Below are 14,953 nucleotides of genomic sequence, written 5' to 3'. Positions count from 1 at the left end.
TCGCTCGAGCGCTGCAGCCGCGTCCCTGCCCCAGCCCGAACTCCGGCCACCGCGGAAGTGCTCGCCGCCGTCGTCTCCGGCCAGCCCACGGCCCCTCGTGCAGCCAGCTAGGTGCGGCCGTGTACGAGCTACCTTCTGGTGGCCTTCGCGCGTCCAGCCGCCGCCCGTAGCGCAACCCCGGTGAACATCCGCCGCGTCTCGGGTCGCCGCCGGCCGAACTCCGGTGGCCAGTGACGTGGCGCTGTCATTAGCCACTAATGACGCACTAACCAACCCCCTAGGCCACTGACAGTGGGCCCCACCCCTGGTCAAACCCAGTCAGCGCTGGGTTTGACCGGGATTAGGTCCTGTGTCACTGACGTGTGGCCCCCACATGTCAGGTTTGACCCGAGCCAGCCCAGTTGACCCTGCTGACGTCACAGTGACGTGGTGCTGACACCATAATTCATTTCTGGATTTATTATTATTCAGGAAATTTCAGAAAATGCCCTAAACTTCAATAAATCATAGAAAATTAACCGTAACTCCAAATTAAATAATTTATATATGAAAAATTATCAGAAAAATTCAAGGAATCCATCTGTACCACTTTCATGCATGTTAGAACAACTTATAACTGCTGTTTAGCACAAATTAATTAATGGCATTTGAATAATCACATATGGAGTTTGAATTTGAATCTTGTATTCAAACCAACTTCATTTAATCTGTTGCTAGTTGCATTAGCTCAAAACACATTCATATTGCCATGTCATAGCATGCATCATTTTGTGCATTGCATTGATTGTGTTCTTCTTTGTTGCCGGTATCTGTTCCCTCCCGATAGACGATGTTCCGACGTTGTGATTGTTGACACTGATGAAGACTCAATGTTATCTTCAGAAGTGCCAGGCAAGCAAAACCCCCTTGTTCATTCCGATACAATCCTACTCTCTCGCCCCTGCTCTCTTTTACTGCATTAGGACAACAACGATTCAACTGTTACTTGCTGCGGTAGCTGAACCCCTTTATCCTCTGCATGACCTGTCATTCCACAGTAAATAGATGAAACCCACTAGCATGAGTAGGAGTTGTTTGAGCCCTGTTGTGCCTACTCATTCTTGCTTGTTTGCCATGCCTGCTACTGCTTAGAGTTGTGTCAGGTTTGATTTATCCGGGATGAATCAGAGGTGTGTGAACATGTCCTACTGTGTGTGAGCTAAGTGTGTGAACACGATTTGGTAAAAGGTGTCGGTGAGAGGCCATGTAGGAGTACATGGTGGGTTGTCTCATTGAAGCCGTCCTCAGGAACTGAGTTCTGTGTTTGTGATCCATGATTCAGCTACTACCATACATTGGGCCATGAAATATGACCCCGCTCGACTTCTTATTCACCCTCGTCCTCTGTCCAGGAGTTGCAAGTAGTTTCTGGTGTTTGTAGTATGCTAGAGGCCGTGGACAGCGCTGACCGGAGGGGTGGGCTGTGATGCGGTAGGCACGTGGCCGGGTATACCGGGCGCCCGTTTGGTGTCACGGAACCCTGTTCACATCGTTTGGGGCTGTGAGCGAAACTCCGGCCGGATCTCCTCATGGATGGAACCCGAATAGGCGATAAACCTGGACTAGAGACTTGAGTGTTTAGGTAGGTCGTGGTCTACACCCACGTTGGCTTTCGCTTGAAGTCTGCCGAGCACATGTCGTGTGCAGACGCTAAGTGGTGGAAACATGTATGAAGAAGTACACCCCTGCAGGGTTAACATCATCTATTCGAATAGCCGTGTCCACGGTAAAGGACTTCTGGGTTGCTTATATCAGTTCATAGACAAGTGAAAGTGGATACTCTAAAATACACAAGATAAGCGTGAGTGCTATGGATGGCGCTCTCGTAGAGAGACGGGAGCGGATCCATAGTGGTGTATTGATATGGGGAATATGTGGACTCGTGTGCGCCACCTCAAAAGAGTTACATTGCAGTCGTAGTTCAGGATAGCCACCGAGTCAAAGCTGGCTTGCTGCAGTTAAACCCCACCATCCCCTTTGTTGATAATGATGCATATGTAGTTAGTTCTGATGTAAGTCTTGCTGGGTACATTTGTACTCACGTTTGCCTATTTTATGTTTTTGCAGAGAGATTTCGGTCTCACTAGTAGTTTCACGTGGACTTCGACGTTTAGCTTGTTACCTCAGCTACGATCTTGTGCCCTGGCAGGATCTGGTAGATAGTCAGGCTTCTCAGCCTTTTTCAGTTATAGATGTCTGTACCCAGACATGATAGCTTCCGCTTGTCCTTTGATTTGTATGCTCTGATTGTTGGGTCATGAGACCCATGTTTGTAATATCTCGCTCCTCGGAGCCTATTGAATAAATTACTTGAGTCGTAGAGTCATGTTGTGATGCCATGTTGTATTTGCACATATCGAGCATATTGTGTGTATGTTATTGAAATGCTTGGTATGTGTGGGATCTGACCATCTAGTTGTTTATCTTTAGTAGCCTCTCTTACGGGGAAATGTCTCCTAGTGTTTCACTGAGCCATGGTAGCTTGCTACTGCTCCGGAACACTTTGGCTGGCCGGCATGTGTCCTTCTTCGTTCCTGTGTCTGTCCCTTCGGGGAAATGTCACGCGATGAATACCGGAGTCCTGTTAGCCCGCTACAGCCCGGTTCACCGGAGTCCTGCTAGCCCAGTGCTACAGCCTGGATTCACTCGCTGATGACCGACACATTCGATGCTGGGTCATGGATGCCTGTCCCTGTAAGTCTGTGCCACTTTGGGTTTACGACTAGCCATGTCAGCCCGGGCTCCTTATCATATGGATGCTAGCGACACTGTCATATACGTGTGCCAAAAGGCGCAAACGGTCCCGGGCAAAGGTAAGGCGACACCCGTGGGAATACCGTGCGTGAGGCCGCAAAGTGATATGAGGTGTTACATTCTAGATCGATCTGGCATTGAGTCGGGGTCCTGACAGTGTTGGTATCAGAGCTTGACTGCCTGTAGGATTACCAAGCCAAACTGGTCGAAGTTGAGTCTAGAAATTCTTTAGTTATATAAGGGAATTGATTGTGGGATGGAACGTAAGGCTCTTTTTACTCCTTATACCTCATGGCCTTCTGAACTGAGTCATCATCTTCTCTTCTACAGGGATTAAGAACTAGGCCATCTCTTCTTTCTATCAGGATCATGCGTTACTAATCCATAGACTTATAAGATTGTTGGATTTAAGCTTGAGTTCAGTTCCTACGACTTCTGTATGTTAACTGTTGATCTCGGAACCTTGATATTGTGCTTCTGAGTGGCTATGCCACCATTTTTGTAGCATGTCTCCAATCTTTTGAGCATTTACAGCCGTTATGCTGTCCGAGTCATCCCAGGTTTCTAAATAGTCGGATGCAATTGCAAATCCCTTCTTCCTGTTTCCGATGTGCCTTTGGTCAGATTAATCACACAAATCAGTGAGTTGAGGTACTTTATTGCCTTGACATATATGTTGGAGCTACTATTATGACCCTAGGTGTTTTAGGGAGTCACCTAGTAATCTAGCAATGTTTTGTGTTCCCAGTGTGAAGATTCTGGCCATCATTCTCGTAAGCATCCCGTGATGCCACTTAGTTAGTAGGCATTTCACTTCTGGGTTTTCGACCCGAGATTCACTCTACCTACTTCATGTTGATAGTAATTGCTAGTGCCTTTAGGATATTAGTAACCTTTGCGATAGTCCTTGAAGTCCGTGGTATCTTCTTCTTCCAAATACCATGAACTACTTATGGCAGAAGTTCCTCGTTGAACTGAAATATCACAACATGATTATTCTTGAGGAGTTCTCCATTCATAAATCGTGACTCTGCCAGTTCTACCTTTCTGCATGGGTTATCCGGAAGAAATATGTTGAACTTGGTTCGACATACTAATCTATGCATCCACAACTCTGAAGATTATATCTTTCTTGAGTTGTCCCTCTTTAGTTGTCTTCTGACCCTCGTCTATCAATTGATAGTCAAGATTATGTGTGCATTCATTCATCGATCCCTATTACTCTTGTGGTCTGTCAAGCCATTCTATTCCGGAATGACTAGGAGAAACAAACTCCAGTACCTCATCCATATCTAGGATTGGGTTAAAGCAATTGTGCTCCGCAGATCAAAATGCCAGCCCAACTTTTGATTCTGTTCTACCTTGGAGTATTACCATCTTTTATATCGGGATTATCGTAGGAATTGCACACCATCCTATGAACTCTTGGTACAGTGATACTTCTCGCCATCATTATTCATCCCTCGGTTCCGTGTTGTCGCAACCGGAATGCCGACAAGTGAATCGTGATGTGTGAATTCAATACTCCTAGCAACCTTGTTGCTTGGTAGTTAATGGACAATAATTTCATTCTTAGCGTGTTGGTTTTTGAATCATCATTCTAAGGTTGATCATGCTACCTAGTCCTTTTCCTGGTGCACTCCTTGATCGATGAGTTAGGATTATTCCAAATCCCTCGCTTTTTGATCATATTGTCTTGCCCTGAAAAGCAAGATTGTTCTCGAGCTTAGTAACATATCGGTGGTTTGTGATTTTTCGAATATCTTCTCGGAAGTATTACCAGGTTGTCACCTGACCGCTATGTTGATTTCATGATCAAGATGGTTTATTGTAAACCACCCTTTCTCCAAGAATCCGTGTTGGATACCCCTGAGCTAGTTGGTTAAGCTAAACGACAACTTGGAGAGTTGGAAGATAAAAGCTTGCCTGACTTAGTTCGTTCCAAAGGGATATTCTTGTGTAGTGTGTGTTGAAAGAAGATGATATCTTCATCGATTGGTCCCTGTGATCAGTTGCTGGACCTATTGTCTTATCAATCCCTTGATTTGAGTGTGGGCTATCGTCAAATCAAATCAGTACCAACGATGCTCGTAATGTTGTCCTACTCGTGGTTGATCCCTCGAGCATACACCATTACATCTTTGGTCTGACCAATGCTATCACCGTGTTCACATGATGGTGGAAGTCCAGTGATATGGAAATTCCGATGAGTTGCTGTTGAGCCCATCAGTAGCATTTTGTCTCCCCCCATGAATCATGTTGAACATCAACCTAGTGTTGAAAACTTGTGTAAGCATTTCTTCGTGTTTCGTTCATGAAGCATATGTTTGGATGAAAGTAGTGACTTCCCCTAATTCATGTGCATCTGATGCAAGTTGCCGCCATGAATTCGAGGAAGATTGTTTTGTTTCCTTGGAATCATCCCAAATCAGTCATGCACACGTGCGAAGTATTCTGTGGTCTGGAGACTTGCAACCTTCATTCCATATGTGTCCCGAGCACACCAAGCCACTGATTGATTTGTTCAAGGAGAAGAAGTTCCTTCATAAGAGCTAATCATATGACTTATGCAAGGACTTCGTTATCCACAGTGATGGTTCCCAACCAAAACTCGGTAGTGTTTTATTGTAAGACTACCACGTGGTCATGCTTGTCTGGGACAACGTGTTCACATGTTTGTAGCAGAACCAGCTCATGTTTTGGAGCTTACTATCGTAGTTCATTCCCCGAGAATCTCGCAACGTCATCTTGTCGATTTGTGTTGCAAACTTTCGTTTTTCTTCCTAGACTCGATGAGTCTGGAATATCCTGACACCAACCAGATCTGAATCTCAGGCAGATATGATGGTTTGGAACATTTCCCAAAAACTATAATATCGGTCCCTCGGAAATTGGTAAAGTGGATGTCGTGGCCAACACACCCAGCCGGAAGACCTGTTATTATAATATCTTGATTGAGGAAGTTGGCCACCTCCCCATAAGGATCTCGTAGGACTTATTCTAGTAGTTGTTCCTTATGGATTTTTGTGCTCCCGAAGTCCGACCTTTTTACTTGATGTTCTAGATATCAAACCATATCTATGGGTGGATTACGCTAGCACATCAAGGAGAACATTAGAAGCGGAGTGCTAAATGTCTCTCGGTCGATCATCCAGATTTCGTTCCCTTGGCCTCGCTAAGGTGAAATCTGAGAAAGTGTTATCCTCCTTTGCATCTGCATCGTCCATCGCTATTCATCATGGTAGTATGTTGTGTTGTCAGCACCCTTGACACGGATGTTGATAAAACCTTGATGATTGTGGAAATGCTCAAGTTCTTGAGAGCACGTACAAGCGCTACGTGTTATCATCGGCTCTAACTGGGATTCCTCTCAGTTTCCTCGGCAATGCTATGACCTTTTCAAACAGTGAATTCACTCTCTATTGATGAGCCTCTCCCCGTTACCAGAATCATTCCCAGCATTTGCATTTTGTTCCCAGCTTGCACCGCTAATGTGCCATTCTACCATGGGTCTCTTCCATTTCCGGTGATAAGCAAAAATCATCCATTGCGTTGTCTTCAACAAGGTAATCCACATCATCCAAGTCCGAGTATGCCATTCTACCGACCCCCTCCAAACGATCGTTGTGAATTGCCTTAGGCTGGTATGAAGAGTTTCAATGATCTCTGAATCAAAAGTAATTCTTTTTGCCACTTAAGGTAATAATCTACGAATCACCGTCCTCCAAGATGTTTCGTCGTGGTATCATGGCAACTCAACTCCTCGCTATGTTGACAATCGTTTACCACCTTCTTAGGTGTGGAATTGTGGTCTACCTAGTGAACCTTCGTCATCTGCTTCACTCCATTCCTATGGATGTGTGCTTCGCCTCTCAGCTCGAGAGATGTTGCTATGTCTCATTCCGTGAGTTAATCCTGAGTTGTTCGACCTTCGAGAAGAACCATTCTTTTAGGATCTCTCCTTTCCTCTCATTGTCATGTTAGTTGGAGTTCTCAGAGCAAGACTTTGAGACAATGATGGTGAACGAATCAACGTTCAATTGGAGTGCAACTGGGTCGTGAAGATTATACTAGTTTGTGTTTCCCCTTCACCTTACCCTACACTTGAATCTCGGGTCGAGATTCTTGTTTAGTGGGGGTGAGTTGTCACAGCCCTAGAATATTGTTTGTAAATAGTTGCATCTTCATCCAGGCATCATATTTAAATTTTTGAAACATGAACTGAGGATTGTTGAAGCCTCAAAACTTTAATTAAAAGCAGGGCAAAAGAACCCTGGAAATTGCATTCAGTGTTTCCAAAATGGCCTTAACAATGTTGGTTATATTTGGCAAAGGTTTTTGCACCAAACCAAAAATAATGAGCATTTTGAGGAATATTTTGGGCACTGAATTTAAATCATTATTTTATTTGCATTTGGAATTATATTCATAACTTGTATAGAATATATTTCCAAATACCCTGAAACATTTTATGTGCTTTTGGAAAAGTCCATCAAGCAACATAAAAATATTCAGAGGAGTTACTGGCATTGTTTGAATTATTTTAAAATTCAAACAGTGGCAAAACAAATCTAACAAAATAAAACAGAATAGAAATAATAGAAAGAGAGAGAAGGACTACCTGGCGCTCACCTGGTAGCCCACCTGGCCCAGCAGCACGGCCCAGACCATCTCCACTTCCCCCCCCCCCTGTCGTCTTCCTCTGCTAGTAGGCAGAGGCGAGGTGTGGCGCGCGCCCGAGAGGCCTCGGCCACTTCCTGCTTCCCCTGGCCACCTCCTGCTTCCTCTCGTCGCCCTGGACCCCGTCCGCGACGCCACGCCCCCTCCCAGGCCTCGCACTCTCCCCGTGCCTTCTCCCCCCTTCTCTGGCTCCCTCTCTCTTCCACCGAGCGGAGCCCCGTCGCCACCGACGCCGTTCGCCGCGGCCACAACCACTGCCTCGTCTCCCCGACGCCTCCCAAAGCTCTGCCTCGACCTACTCTTCCTCCCCACCGCTCCAAGCAACACCAGGAGCCCTGCAGTGACGCCATTGCCGCCATCTTCACCGACGGGCATCGAGGATCGCCGGCCCGATTCGCCGTCTCCGTCGCCTCCCTGAGCACGCCGACCCTCTCTTCGAACTCACCGTGAGCCCCTGAGCATTTCCCCTCTGCCCCCCTACTTGCTCCCGCCCTCTAGCCGTAGCCCCGAGGTCACCCGAGGCCGCCGTCCGCCATGGCCGGCAAGCCCGCGTTCCCGAGCCTCTCCTGCTCGCACCAGGGGCACTGACACGCTCCTGGCGCCTCCAGGAGGATGCCTCTCCACTCCGTTTGCTCGCTCGAGCGCTGCAGCCGCGTCCCTGCCCCAGCCCGAACTCCGGCCACCGCGGAAGTGCTCGCCGCCGTCGTCTCCGGCCACCCCGCGGCCCCTTGTGCAGCCAGCTAGGTGCGGCCGTGTACGGGCTACCTTCTGGTGGCCTTCGCGCGTCCAGCCGCCGCCCGTAGCGCAACCCCGGTGAACATCCGCCGCGTCTCGGGTCGCCGCCGGCCGAACTCCGGTGGCCAGTGACGTGGCGCTGTCATTAGCCACTAATGACGCACTAACCAACCCCCTAGGCCACTGACAGTGGGCCCCACCCCTGGTCAAACCCCAGTCAGCGCTGGGTTTGACCGGGATTAGGTCCTGTGTCACTGACGTGTGGCCCCCACACGTCAGGTTTGACCCGAGCCAGCCCAGTTGACCCTGCTGACGTCACAGTGACGTGGTGCTGACGCCATAATTCATTTCTGGATTTATTATTATTCAGGAAATTTCAGAAAATGCCCTAAACTTCAATAAATCATAGAAAATTAACCGTAACTCCAAATTAAATAATTTATATATGAAAAATTATCAGAAAAATTCAAGGAATCCATCTGTACCACTCTCATGCATGTTATAACAACTTATAGCTGCTGTTTAGCACAAATTAATTAATGGCATTTGAATAATCACATATGGAGTTTGAATTTCTTGTATTCAAACCAACTTCATTTAACCTGTTGCTAGTTGCATTAGCTCAAAACACATTCATATTGCCATGTCATAGCATGCATCATTTTGTGCATTGCATTGATTGTGTTCTTCTTTGTTGCCGGTATCTGTTCCCTCCCGGTAGACGATGTTCCGACGTTGTGATCGTTGACACTGATGAAGACTCAATGTTATCTTCAGAAGTGCCAGGCAAGCAAAACCCCCTTGTTCATTCCGATACAATCCTACTCTCTCGCCCCTGCTCTCTTTTACTGCATTAGGACAACAACGATTCAACTGTTACTTGCTGCGGTAGCTGAACCCCTTTATCCTCTGCATGACCTGTCATTCCACAGTAAATAGATGAAACCCACTAGCATGAGTAGGAGTTGTTTGAGCCCTGTTGTGCCTACTCATTCTTGCTTGTTTGTCATGCCTGCTACTGCTTAGAGTTGTGTCAGGTCTGATTTATCCGGGATGAATCAGAGGTGTGTGAACATGTCCTACTGTGTGTGAGCTAAGTGTGTGAACACGATTTGGTAAAAGGTGTCGGTGAGAGGCCATGTAGGAGTACATGGTGGGTTGTCTCATTGAAGCCGTCCTCAGGAACTGAGTTATGTGTTTGTGATCCATGATTCAGCTACTACCATACATTGGGCCCTGAAATATGACCCCGCTCGACTTCTTATTCACCCTCGTCCTCTGTCCAGGAGTTGCAAGTAGTTTCTGGTGTTTGTAGTATGCTGGAGGCCGTGGACAGCGCTGACCAGAGGGGTGGGCTGTGATGCGGTAGGCACGTGGCCGGGTATACCGGGCGCCCGTTTGGTGTCACGGAACCCTGTTCACATCGTTTGGGGCTGTGAGCGAAACTCCGGCCGGATCTCCTCATGGATGTAACCCGAATAGGCGATAAACCTGGACTAGAGACATGAGTGTTTAGGTAGGTCGTGGTCTACACCCACGTCGGCTTTCGCTTGAAGTCTGCCGAGCACATGTCGTGTGCAGACGCTAAGTGGTGGAAACATGTATGAAGAAGTACACCCCTGCAGGGTTAACATCATCTATTCGAATAGCCGTGTCCACGGTAAAGGACTTCTGGGTTGCTTATATCAGTTCATAGACAAGTGAAAGTGGATACTCTAAAATACGTAAGATAAGCGTGAGTGCTATGGATGGCGCTCTCGTAGGGAGACGGGAGCGGATCCATAGTGGTGTATTGATATGGGGAATATGTGGACTCGTGTGCGCCACCTCAAAAGAGTTACATTGCAGTCGTAGTTCAGGATAGCCACCGAGTCAAAGATGGCTTGCTGCAGTTAAACCCCACCATCCCCTTTGTTGATAATGATGCATATGTAGTTAGTTCTGATGTAAGTCTTGCTGGGTACATTTGTACTCACGTTTGCCTATTTTATGTTTTTGCAGAGAGACTTCGGTCTCACTAGTAGTTTCGCGTGGACTTCGACGTTTAGCTTGTTACCTCAGCTACGATCTTGTGCCCCGGCAGGATCTGGTAGATAGTCAGGCTTCTCAGCCTTTTTCAATTATAGATGTCTGTACCCAGACATGATAGCTTCCGCTTGTGATTTGATTTGTATGCTCTGATTGTTGGGTCATGAGACCCATGTTTGTAATATCTCGCTCCTCGGAGCCTATTGAATAAATTACTTGAGTCGTAGAGTCATGTTGTGATGCCATGTTGTATTTGCACATATCGAGCATATTGTGTGTATGTTATTGAAATGCTTGGTATGTGTGGGATCTGACCATCTAGTTGTTTATCTTTAGTAGCCTCTCTTACGGGGAAATGTCTCCTAGTGTTTCACTGAGCCATGGTAGCTTGCTACTGCTCCGGAACACTTAGGCTGGCCGGCATGTGTCCTTCTTCGTTCCTGTGTCTGTCCCTTCGGGGAAATGTCACGCGATGAATACCGGAGTCCTGTTAGCCCGCTACAGCCCGGTTCACCGGAGTCCTGCTAGCCCAGTGCTACAGCCTGGATTCACTCGCTGATGACCGACACGTTCGATGCTGGGTCATGGATGCCTGTCCCTGTAAGTCTGTGCCACTTTGGGTTTACGACTAGCCATGTCAGCCCGGGCTCCTTATCATATGGATGCTAGCGACACTGTCATATACGTGTGCCAAAAGGCGCAAATGGTCCCGGGCAAAGGTAAGGCGACACCCGTGGGAATACCGTGCGTGAGGACGCAAAGTGATATGAGGTGTTACATGCTAGATCGATCTAGCATTGAGTCGGGGTCCTGACACCAGGCCGTCCATGAAATGGGAGTGGCTGTAGGGGACGTTGCGCCAATTGAATATATGAGCAAGTTACTACGAGATTTAATCCGAATAAGCACAAAATAAATCATGACGGCTATAACAGAGATGAAACTAATCATGTGGACTAGCATAGTAGTAGGATATAGAGTAGAGACATGAATTCTACCACGATTTTGAACAGGAAGGACAGAAACACATACGGTGCAACGGGAGCAGCACCGTTGGCGTTGAGGTTGTCGCCCATGTCATTGAGGAAGAGGTTGCCGAGGTCGGGGAAGAAGCCGTCGTCGGTGAAGTCGTGGCTGCCAGCAGTCGCGAGAGTGCGCTCCCCAAATTTCAATAGCACCCGCCGAATGTAGCGCATGATGGAGTGGCTGTAGGGGACGTTGCGGCCGCCGAATGGAGCGCAGGAGTAGTACACAAAGCAGTAGATGGTGTCCTTACTAGTACTCCCTAGTCTCTATCTATCTATATCTATTCTTATCTACTCTTATAGAAAACCGAGTTGGTGATGATGGTATGCCTGCCATCTTGTAATATAGACCGTCCGATCTATATCTGACAGATAGAAAGCCAACTATGACAATTTTACAAAAGATACCCGCACCTCTCTCCACATTTACATATAAGGCCTTGCCTCGTTCATCCTTATCTCCCACAACCTTGTGCTCCTCCCTATGTCTCTATATCTACTACTCTTCTTTGTTTTTTATAACAAATCGAATAGTGCTGCACCATCCGCTGCACGCCCGGCTGAACACGCCTCCATAATCACCAACTGAGTCTTTTATAGGAGTAGGAGTAGAGAAAAAACCGAGTTGGTGATGATGGTGTGCCGTGCAATGCACGGGCATCTTGCTATTTTTTGCATATAAGTCCAAACACCACGTAGACATGGTCTTTGAGCACGGTTCGTAGTCGTTCCATGCTCGGGCATTGAAGTTTGTAACTATTTTAGATTAGAATATACTACTCCTCCGGTGCTAGTAATAGAGCAGAGTCCTACTCTACTACTCTACTCAAGCAACTTAGGGCATAGTACTGTAGTAGGTACTGTAGGGAGTACCAGTACTGTGATCACTCAAGCAAGTTGTCTGCCATCGACATGACCCTACGCTGCTGGTATGTGTCTCGTAAGTCAAGCGGCGTGTTGTAGTCATCATCACCTGTCCACTTCCCGCAGCACATATTCGCTTCTCCATCTTTGTTCGCACATAATCTCGTCCAAGCTTCCATCCCCACTAAGGTGCCTCCCCCCCTCGTCCAAAACCCAAGCACTAACAATGGCAGAACCGAGCAGCGTCCGCCGAAAGAGTGGCTGGAATTCGCTCCCCATAGAGGTAATCAAGCTCATTGTTTCGCGTGTGGACAATCTCAGTACCATGTCGCTCGCCGCGTGCTCGTCGGGCTGTACCGTTTACTCGAAGCCCTCAGGCCGAGGCTTTTTAAGCCAGCTCCTTGCTTGCTGATGCTGCCTGATCTTCAGAAAGGGCTTGTCACGCAACATAACGATCATAGGGTGGCGAGCATCAACCCCCTTCACTGCGATCCGATCCCCGTCAGCCTTAGCTACATTAACAGTATGTACTGGGTCCGCATGAACACGTCTTGGATGGTGCTCGTCGACGATCGCGGCAGTTGGATGCTCGTGGAGGTCTACACCCGGAGATTGACCCCCCTTCCTTTGATTAACACTGCACTACTTTGGCACCGTGGCCCAGAATACTCCGAATCTTACAGTAGCCAACATGATACCAAGTTTGATTTGCTCAAGGTTGTAATCTGCCAAGTGCCCACAAGATCCTGGAATTATAAAGATTTCAGGCTAATTGTGTTCTTCAACCGCGGCTCGCCTATCTGATAGGTCACTGCGGTAAGTGGATAAATCTGCACGTCCATCGCAGGATCATACATCCTCCATGGTTCTCTGATGCCATTGAACACAAGGGCTCCATTTACGCTGTCGACTCCTTCTATGGCTGGACGTATTGCTGGCCTACTCCAGTCATCGCTACAAACGGCTGTTATAGCAGTATGTTACTTTCCTATGATATCATGATGGCTTGCTTATATTACTGTCAACATTTACTGAAAAAATATTCATGCTCATAACATGTTGTTCTTAAGATTGACTAAATCAAGAGCCCTTTTTTATTTGACTCCAACTTGATATGATGTTGTAGGCCGCCTGGTGTCCCTACCCTTCCTAATCCCAGAACATTTCAAAGAAAAGCGGCATGGCAGTTGCAGGTGGTTCCTGGCTCGATCAGACGGCGGCGAAAGATTGATGATCGTTCGCACGTACCGGACATGTTGTTTCACGGAATACAATCACAGTCACTGCAAGGTCTTTGAGCAGGATCCCAGCTTCTCTGGGCCTTCAGGAATTTTTGACTGGAGGCTGGTAAGTAGCCTTGGCACATGCTCTCTGTTTGTCGGACTAAATTATTCGATTAACCAGGAGATAACCGACGGCAAGGATCATGATGGCAGCACGGTTTCGTTCATCAGGCAAAATTGTGTGTACAGAGCATACCATGCGTCTCTGCATGCACCATACCCTGATATGTGCGGCCACGCTCTGCAGCCCAAAGTAGGAGAGAGGGTCGCAAGTATCAGACTTCGACCTGCTGGCTGGAGTTTCCCCCGTCAGGCACCCATCTGGTTCAAGCTGTGATCCAATCTCCACAGCTTAATAAATAGTAACGTCTAACTGAGCCAGTTCGTTAGATGCGTACACTTCGTGTAGTAGGATCTTTATTTTGTTTGATGCATACACTTGTTCTTTTTTGGTAGCCCTTTTGTAATGATGGCTGATGTTTGGTTTGGAAGAGAGAGTTGCCTCTTCACTCTTCTGGCCTGCTTACTGCTTCTGTTGCACCCCTAGCCCTGGTTGCTACTACTGCTGTTTTCAATGTACGATCAGTAGTATATTTCGTCTGTTGGTTGAATATAAATGTGTTGTTAGAATGACAAACACAATGTTTTGGAAGTCGTTGCACGGTTCGATCCTTTAGTGCCCCATACCGTACGTAGCTCATACTATTTTTTGTACGGAACACATTTTCCACTTGTTGATAACATGCAGCCCACTGATGAAGGCCCAATAGAGAAGCCCATAATTAACTGGAAGGGACGCTCTCACATGAATCCGGCCCAGGTACATGCTCATGGTCCCCTAAACATAAGTAAGTAAGTAAATAAATAAAGCTAAATGCTCATCCACCAGTTCTTTGGGAAAATAGGTAGCCCAGTATTTCTTTTTGAAGAATACCCAAGCTAGGCCTATTTGTTTTCTCTGAATTACTGGGCTGCAAATCTTTCAAGACGAGCAAATGGGATATTAGTTTTTTTTTTGAATTTTGTTCTTCACTAATATCTTATACATATTTCATTGGATTTAACATGACATAGTACTAACTTATTTTTAAATTTGTTTTAGTATGGCTATTAATTTTTGGAATAAGAATATTTCGTTCCCCAGCAAAAATTTCCCACATATTTAGTTAATTTTTTGACCCTGGTACTGACCAGAAAATGGCCGACAATTCTAAAAATGGAAAACGGGCTGCAATAAATTCCATATGAATTATAAAATGAGTAAAAATTATAAAAATAATAGCAAATGGGCTGTACACACCACAAATTTCGAGGCTGACTTGTTTACGCAAGGCTTTGTCAGTGAACACACGATTCTAGCCGCCGTGCTTCTTCAATCTCTGATCTTCCTGCTCCAGCCGCCTAAACTAGCGCCAGTGGGACTGCCTGCTCCCTCCTCTTGTGGCCCGCTGTGATGCCGCGTAGGCTTCCCCGGCCCACCCTACTCCCTCCGCTGGCCTGGCCGCACGCAATCAACTGCCTCCTTATTACGCGAAAAAAATGATT

This window comes from Triticum dicoccoides, chromosome 2B (genome assembly GCF_002162155.2).
Source record: "Triticum dicoccoides isolate Atlit2015 ecotype Zavitan chromosome 2B, WEW_v2.0, whole genome shotgun sequence".
In the NCBI taxonomy this organism is placed as follows: Eukaryota; Viridiplantae; Streptophyta; class Magnoliopsida; order Poales; family Poaceae; genus Triticum; species Triticum dicoccoides.
The sequence above is the reverse complement of the archived record's forward strand: the minus strand, read 5'-3'. Positions refer to the sequence as shown.